The 9,142-nt window shown below is 39.7% G+C and overlaps 1 pseudogene; it reads right to left on the bottom strand.

Moving 5' to 3' along the window:
- Window positions 1–230: 230 nt before the first annotated feature.
- LOC102826933 overlaps window positions 231–9,142 on the bottom strand; it is a 28,551-nt pseudogene continuing 19,639 nt past the window's right edge.

The raw sequence follows: 9,142 nt of genomic DNA, 5'->3' as shown, positions 1-9,142 counted from the left end.
GCCAGGCCCAGCAGCACGAGAGGTGTCAGACTGTAGCCTGAGCTTTACTGGCCCCTCAACTTTCCATTGGTTTCATGATCTCTTCCACTTGCATGACAGTGTCTATGACTTGACTGCAGGCACCACTGGACAGCTGGTGGATCATGATGCAGGAGTTGGAGAAGCTAGTGAGCCAGTGTCCACGTGCTGGCGGGCTTGACCACACACTTCATGCAGATGGGATTCAGGATTTACTGCATCGTGTAATAGATGGCCAGGCCAGATGTCACCATGCTGCTGGGCCCATGACTCACATCAGGCATTCCCTCAGCAGCCGTGAGTAGATGTCGTGGACTTGCTTCCCGCGTCAGCTCTACCATGATGGGAATGAGCGTGAGATCCCGCACTGCTGTCCTGTGCAAGATCAAAGACCTACAAGCCAGGCTCAGGCTCTGGTTCTGGTTCAGGAGGGCGGGTCATTTGAGGAAGTAGGCAGAGACGCGAGGTCCCAATGTGGGCCATCTGACTGTCTCCACCTGGACACTCCCACCAAAACCTGTACTTGACTTTTACATATAGGTTGTGTTTAATGTGGATTCATTCTTGGGCATAGAGTGTAGGAACACTCTTAACCCACTGAAAGACCTGTTTCCTAGCAATTGCATAGGAAAGAGAGTGCAAGAAGAAATACATGATGCTTTTTCATGCCTAGGACTCTCATACTGTCAACTCCAATCATACCTTACCAGATCCAAAGTCAAGAGACTAAGAAAGTCACTCTGCTTCTAGACAGCGAGACAGTGCACTGTCATCTGTGTAGAGTAAAGCGTTAAGGAAGGAATGATCAAATGGGTCCAGAAATTCAGTCTGCTGCACTAGAAGGAGTCCTGGTGTGTGCTATAGGATAAGCGCTCGAATGCTAATCTCAAGATCTGTCATTCAAACCCACTCTTCAGAAATTCTATACACAGTTGTTATGAGTCAGAATTGACTCAACAGCATTTAACAGTGACAACAATGTAGCCTTGGACTTATGTCTAGAATAAGTGCACACACATCTCATTTTTAAGATTTTTTTCCCCCATATTGTTGTTAAATGCCAGCATGTCGGTTCTGAACCATAGCAACCTTGTATAAGGTTCCGAGGAGTGCCAACCTTTTGGTTCAAACCTCCTTTGCGGTCCAGTGGATCAACCCACAGGGCCACACCAGGACTTCTTTCCCCATATAGGTCAACAACAACAACAACAAAAGGAAATAGTAAGGAAATATTAAATGGTAAATTTCTCCATGAGACAAATGTTCTAATATACCTTTAAGAGATTTGAAAATTCCCTGCTTTAGTTGTTAAGTGCCACTAGATAATATTTTGAACATTTTGAAATAAACTGTTTCAGTGGAGCTGAAATGTACTGATTTTGAATACTTAACCATCTGGAGCATTAGATACTTAATTACAGCTGGAAACTCATGAATGAACAGTATGAGGTAGTTTTTTCTTTCCAGTAGATACCAATTGTATTTGTCTTTATTCTCAGGAGAGAAAGAAAAGGAATATGCCAGTGGCCCTATTATGCTATTTCTTGAGCTTTGTTCTTTTCTTTTCTTTATGTAAGCTCATCTTAAAAATATTGTCAAGGCATGCAAAGATCTCTTTCTTTTCATAAAACATCAACTCTACATGCAAGTCTGTCGGTTATGCAGAATAAGAATAGTCATAGAAAAAGCTTTGTTTTATTATGTCAACTCCATTCAAGGTCAGTTTCTTCAAAGTTTACTAATTTTATGTTCCTTTTGAAGAGCATGTTTCCCTGTTCAATGCACATTCAACTCTTTTAATACTTAACCAAAAAAACAAAATAATTGATGGTTCCGTTTTTATTGTGAAAAGCAAAATTGGTTTATAGTAGTAACTGAACTAAAAAATTAAGAGCTTTCATTTTCGAAAAAAATCAGTTAAAATTATATTTAAACATTTAGAGCATTACTCACATTATAGATCATTGTTGTTATTGTTAAGTGCTGTTGAGTTGATTCTGACTCTTAGTGATCCTGTATAGGGTTTTCGAGGAGCAACAGTTGTTGGGTTTGAACCACTGATCTTTCAGTTAGCAGTCTGGTGCTTATCCTGTAGGACTTCAAAATTATAGATCTTAGGGGTCTTATCGCTCCCCATTCTCTTCTAGAAATACTATTGTTGTTGCTATCATATTAATTCAAACTTACAGTGACCGTATTTGTGCAAAGTAGAGCTGCTCTTAGGATTTTCAAAGCTGTTACCTTTGGAAAACAGATTGCTAGCCCTGTCTTCTGAGCTGCCCCTCGCTGGGCTTCAACAGCCAATCTTTTGGCTCCTAGTGAGTGCAGCAATGCCACTAGAACTGGTGTCACTCAGTGTAGTAGCTCCTGATGGCATCATCACTCCCTGTGGACAGGATTGGCCAGAAAAGTCCTACTCTCATGCAGAGCTGAGTGCTGGGCAACTCCACTTAGCCTGGCCCTGCACACTGCAGCCCCCCTCTATTCCTTTCTTTTACCATTGGCCAAGGACAAGACCTTCTTTTCCACCCAATGGTGAGTGTTGTGGCCCACCCACTGTACCCTAACTGACAGGTGACTGGGGTATGTGTGTGAGGAGTCACTGCATGTGGTGATGGGGATGGTGATGAGTTCCCATACTGCTGCTTTGATGGTCCTTCCTGCTCAGGTGTGGACCCTCTTACTGCCACTGCCTTGTCCTTCCCTCATACTGGTGTCTGGGGGTGTAGTCCGCACCCTTTACCCTGTGGATGTCACTGTAGTTTATGCTACACAGAGATATCCTTAAAGTAAAAGCCAACTAGGTAAGTATTAATGAACCTAAGGTATATTTGACTCTGAGTAACTGGTGCAGAACTTACTGATGTAATTTTGGATTCTTTTCTGCCTTCAAAGAGCTTGCACTTTCGTTGAGAAGCAAAGACGACATCTATGAAACAGTCACCTGTAAATCTAGCAGTACCAGATATGCTAGATTCCTCACTATTAAAGGGACCTCCATTTCTCTGTCTTATTTAAGCCTATTTCTACCCTGTTATTCTCTTTTACCACACCATTTTTTTTTAATACTTTACAATACTTAATCACAGTTTGCAAATCTATATTTTTGTCCTTGATTACTCTGGTAGTGTAGTGGTTACGAATAGGTCTGCTAATCTCATCAGCAGCAGTTTGATACTACCAGCTGTTCTGCAGGAGAAAGATGAGGTTTCTACTCCCGTAAAGATTTACAGCATAGGATTGCTATGAGTCAGAACTGACTCCACAGCACATAACAATAACAAAATCCCCATTAGATTGCAAACTCTAATAGCAGGTTCCTTTTCTGATGAATCCACTGATATATATCCTGTGATTAACAGGTTTCTGTGAGGAACCTTGGTGGTACAGTGATTAAGCTCTTGTTTGTTAACCAAGAGGTTAGCGGTTCAAACTTCTGGTGGAGAAAGATATGGCAGTGTGCTGCCGATAGCAACAGGTTTGATTGTTTGATTTTACACAGGGGTCAGCATCTATAAATATTGTTGAATGGATGATTGAAAGAATGAATGAGAGAAGAAAGACTTAATAAAGATCATTACTTGAAGAAAGTAGTTTGGGGGATTTTAGCTTGAGATTTAGTGTATGATATGGAAAACATTATTTAGGGTTTTTTATTTGATTTTGTTGGTTGTAGTATACTTGTTGTTAAGTACCGTGGAGTTGGTTCCAACTCATAGTGACCCTGCACAGGGTTTCCAAGGCTGCAAATCTTTATAGGAGCAGAAAACCTCATCTTTCTCCTGTGGAGCAGCTGGTAGTTTCGAACTGCCGACCTTGAAGTTAGCAGCCCGATTTGTAATCACTACACTACAAGAGTTCCTGCAATATACTACATGGAGGGAAAAAAGAGTCAGGGAAGCAAAAGTGAAAGAAATGTGTGCACCTATTCTACATTCTCTGCTACCCAGTGTCTAGGAGTCAGGTTAGCTCTCGGGATCTAAATCCACACTTTAAGGAACAGAGATTGATACTGACTGCACCCACCCCGGTCTCAGGCACTGGCTCTTAAAGGGCAATCAAATGTGTACTTATGAGATCATTTCATTGCTGAGCATGCAATTGTAAAGCAGTTACTGTGTAGTGAGTGCTTTCACCATGTGCCATGTCCTATGTCAAAGTACCTGTACAGAAGGAGGTATCATCATGGAATTTGTTTTAGATTAAGATGACTAAGGACCAGGAGAGGGTAAAAAAACAATGAGCAATCTTGGCTGAGATTTGAACCCAGTTCTGCCTGACTTTGGAATGCAAGCTTTTAACCCACACCTCTTACAAGGGTACGAGAAACGAAATGAGACTATGCTCTAGTTGTTTTTATACTGTGTTTAGTCTGATTCCTTTTTTCTTATGCATGAAACACTTTGGGGAAAGGCATTCATCCACTCATGTAATCAATCGATCAATATTTTTTCAGCATATAGGCAATTTGGGATACAAAGATTCACTCTTTTACAGGGCCAATGAATAGTTATTAAACATGTTAAGCACTATTCTAGGAGCTTATTTATTTAACAGTGAACAGCTGGTAAAGATCCTTGCCCTTACAGAGCTTACAGTCTTTAGGGCAAGGCAATCTATAACCAATAAACAGATTAACTGATAGGTCCATCATATCATATTATGAAAGGTAATTACTGAGATGGAAATACAGTAGAAAAGTTTAAGGGGACTGGCCACCAGAATCAATGAAGGAAGATGTTCAAGTTGCCCTTTTAAATAGTGTTATCACAGTAGGCCACAGCAAGAAGTTGATATTTGAACACAGATGTGAAGGACAGAAGGGGTGAACAATGTGGACCTCTGGAAGAAGAGTGGCCCAGACTAAGGGGACAACTGAGGTGAAGGTCCTTTGATGGAGTAAGGACTTTGAAAAAAGATGAAGTCACTATTTTTCAGAAGCATACACTCTTGTGGTGAAAAAGCTAAACAAACAAAGCAATTAGGAATACTTGTAATTGAGGGTGATAAGACTTAAAAGAGAAGATGCGTGCCCCATGAAGAGAAAGGGTAGATTGTGTTGGCTTTTGAAAATGCCTTGCTGTGGTGGTGATGTTTTCATTTCTTTTCTTAGATGAAAGAAAGTTTTCAGATTGACTTAAGGAGAAGAGCATGCCAGAAGGTTCCTACATAAGGTATAGGAACTTGATGGAACATCGTGTATTCAGGAACAAGAAGATACTTTATCTGGTGTCTGCAGGTGAATGGACACAGGGTCAATTGATTGAAAAGTTAGATTTGGGCCAGATTCTAAAGAACATGTCAATTGCTAGAAGACAATTTTACTTCTTGAAGATTATGTGGAGGCTCTGAAGGACTTGAACAGGGAAGGGACATTTTTATACCTAAGCAAATTGAGGTCCAGAGAGGTTAAGAAACTTCCAGGGCCTCTGAGATTGACGCCATAATTTCCTCTAATAGGAAGACACGACCAAGCCCTAAAAAGGATAGCTGCTGCAGAACACATAGTTAACCTCATGGACTGCTGTTTATATTAGGAAAACTGGTAAAAGGTTACCTGCCTAGTTTCTGGGAGGCCCAGAATACACTACCTGGAATGATAATTTTCCAAGGAAACCAGAACCTATGTTACTAATTATTTTACTTATATTTACATACACATGTTGTTGTTGTTGTTGTTAGGTGCCATTGAGTTGGTACTGACTCATAGCGACACTATGCACAACAGAACAAAACCCTGTCTGGTCCCGGGCTAACCTCACAAGTGTTACATACACTTATAGGTGTTCAATAATATTTTTTTTTCCTTTTTAAATAGCTGAATACATGGTGCCATGGGTATATTAAGTGACTTCACTGAATTCATCCAGTGAGTTTCCCCAAGATCTGAATGAGACTATTGTTGTTGTTAAGTGCCTTCAAGTCCATTCCAACTCATAGCTATCCTGTATAATGTTTCCGAGGCTGTAAATCTGTGGGAGCAGAAAGCTTCATCTTTCTCCCATGAATGAGGAGACTAAGCAAGTTAAATAAAAATGTGACATAAAGATAGCCGGTTGGTAGGAATAGGTAGGAATAGGTTAGCCCCAGGATTTTGTAGTCCTGGTGTGGCACTGTGGGTTAATGTGCTGGGATGCAAGGTTGGTTTGAAACCCAAGGTGGGTGTTTCAAGCTCACCAGTTGCTCCTTGAAAACCCTATAAAGGGTAACTATGGGGTGGAATCAACTCCAGGTACTTAACAACAACAATAACATTTTCAGTATTTAGAGCTACATGCAGAAACATTTATGCTGAACAAATTTAAGTTTTGTGTTTTAAAGTAGAGGTATTAAAATTCTATGAATAGATATTACATCAGTTGTACAGTATAATTGCAATTGGTTTTCTGTTTTCTGAGAAGGTAAATGTCAAAGCTGCTATAACACACTATTCTTTGCAACATTGTTCTTATGTTATGACTGTTAAAGAAAAGTACATTAGCCTGAATTTTATGCCTTTTTGTTTTGTTAGTATGAACATGAATATAGATAAGTTTAAAGAAAAGTCTACATTATGTATCTCCATCTCCCACTGTTTATTTTTTCCCTTTTCCTTTCATTTCATTGGGTGTGTATGCTCTAGAGAAAGCATAAACTGTCAAAATAGACTTTTTTTTTTTGTTTTAATTTCAGAAGGTGGCCATGCTTCATTATTAGTTGTATGAAGTTAAGTCAGAAATGCAAGGGCAGGTTTAGGGCAAATATGCTGAGCTTAAAAAAAGTTCTTTAAAATGTAGTTGCTTAAAGAACAACGACAAACAAAGTTCATCTCTGACTCATATAAGCTGTAATTTGGGAACTCAAGTCCAAGTAAACGCTCTCCATAACTGTTGCTGTAGAGTCAATTTCAACTCATGTTGACCAAATGTCTGTAAGAGTATGCTCCACAGGCTTTTCAATGACTGATTTTCGGAAGTAGATTGCCAAACCTTTCTTACAAGGAAGGGCCTTCTATATGGACAATTTCTTATCTTTCAGCTAACAACCAAGCCTATTAATCCTTTGCACTATCCAGTACTCCATTCAGAGTGATGTTGTTTGTTGTCAGGTGCCACTGAGTCAGTTCCAATTCATAGCAACCCTATCCATAGGAGAATGATATGCTGTGTGGTCCTGCACCATTCTTATAATTGTTATTATGATTTAGTCCATTGCTGATGCCACTGTGTCAATGAATCTGATTGGGAATCTTCCTCTTTTTTGTTGACCCTCCACTTTACCAACTATGATACTCTTCTCTAGAGACTGATCCCTCCTGATAATATGCCTGAAATATAAGAGGCTTGTCTCACCATCTATACTTCTAAGGAACATTCTGGCTGTACTTCTTTCAACACAGATTTGTTTTTGTTTTTTTCTGGCAGTCCATGCCTGAGCTTCTCTCTGATTATACTCTTTCCTGTCTTCATTATCAAAACCAGCTTTTGCTGAATTCAAGAGGAACCTAAAAACTTGTTTGAACTGGTAAGTGTTTTAGGTAAAATAATGGAACCTGATGTTGTATTTTCTAATCAGATTTATTTAGGGGTGACTGGTTTAATTTATTGCATGTCTGAAAGATAATTTTTACCTTGTGAGGTCAGTTTGAACCATAGGGTCAGCGGTTCAAGTTCACCAGCTTCTCCTCGGAAACCCTATAGAGGGTGATAATGAGTTGGAACCGACTCTATGGCACTTAACAACAATAGCAACATTCTACTACTCTTTAGACATTCCTTTTTTATTTTGTTTTCTCTTCAAACTCTGCAAATTCAGATATTTGTGTAAATCTCTGGGTAACATTTAGTATTTACAGAGTATGTAACACTTAGTATTTACTCGAATGATACAATGATCTCCTTTCACCTCTTAATGAAATAAAAGTAGGCATTAGATTGGAAGTTGTATTTGTTGTATCAAATACCTACCTGGTCTGAGATTTTCAAGAACTGTTTTAAAAATAAGCAATGTAATCATCGTTGGGATACATAAAAGAATGGTATACATGCAACTCTACTTTTATAATGTTCAACCTCTTCACCTTCATTGATTATTTGAAATAATATGCTTCATATTGTTTAGTTCAGGTCGCTGATATAAGCTGGTATTTATCACACATGAAAACTGGATTTTGATGTTGCTCCCCAAATAGTTATCTCAGACAAGCAGGAGTCTGCATGAACTACAGTCATATCCTTTGACCCAATTTGTCTTCAAACTTCCCTTGGTGAGTCACTGCAAAACCCAACAGGTGCTAATCTGCCTGGGGCAAGAGAGTGCAAAATAGATTTGATACAACAGTTTCAAGACTTTCAGGTAATTAACTCAGCATGATTTAGCTGGATTTATACCAAGTGTTTGTTTGCCCATGCTGAGAAAAATAATACTTTGTCTCTTTCATCAGTGGATCTCAGAATACTTCACAAACATTAATTAATGCTTATCACACATCCCATCATGCCATTTCCAGATGAGGAAACTGAGCAATAGAAACCAGTCAAGTTATTTACCTGCAACCCTGAGGCTGGGTGCAGTGGTATATAGTGAATATTCATTTTGATCTCTTGACCTTGAGGTTATATTTCTTCCTGTTGATAGGACAGCTGACTCTACAGACTCAAATTGGGTAACACAGGGTAGTCCTAACCTCATCCTAACCTATTAAAAGCACAACAACAATAAAGTAGAAGGATATATGGTTATGTTTGAAATGAATGAGCCCTGGAAGGCATGTGTATAAACACATGTGTTATTATTCCTAACATGTAGCTAACACTGAGAATCATTCTGTGCTTAGATGACACCTGTAAGAGTTAATTTACTAGGAACAAACAAGATGTCAGATCGGGTGGACGTATAGCAGAGAGCTCCGCCAACAACAACACAGAATACCCAACCAAGCAGGCTCAGGGGATGGTCCCAGAACTCAGAAGCACATATAAAGGAAAACTTAGAAGGTTGGAAGGCTCACAGCTGGGGGAATTTATGGCAGAAGCAAGAAATCTATTGCTTTCTAGTCCGGGACGCTCGGCAGCTCCAGGAGCCGCCATCTTGGTTGAGACCACATGGGGGAAAGATCGGAGTGGCCACAGACGCCTGGCAGAAC

This window comes from Chrysochloris asiatica, unplaced genomic scaffold (genome assembly GCF_000296735.1).
Source record: "Chrysochloris asiatica unplaced genomic scaffold, ChrAsi1.0 scaffold00143, whole genome shotgun sequence".
Classification (NCBI taxonomy): domain Eukaryota; kingdom Metazoa; phylum Chordata; class Mammalia; order Afrosoricida; family Chrysochloridae; genus Chrysochloris; species Chrysochloris asiatica.
This window is presented reverse-complemented; position numbering and strand designations above follow the sequence as displayed.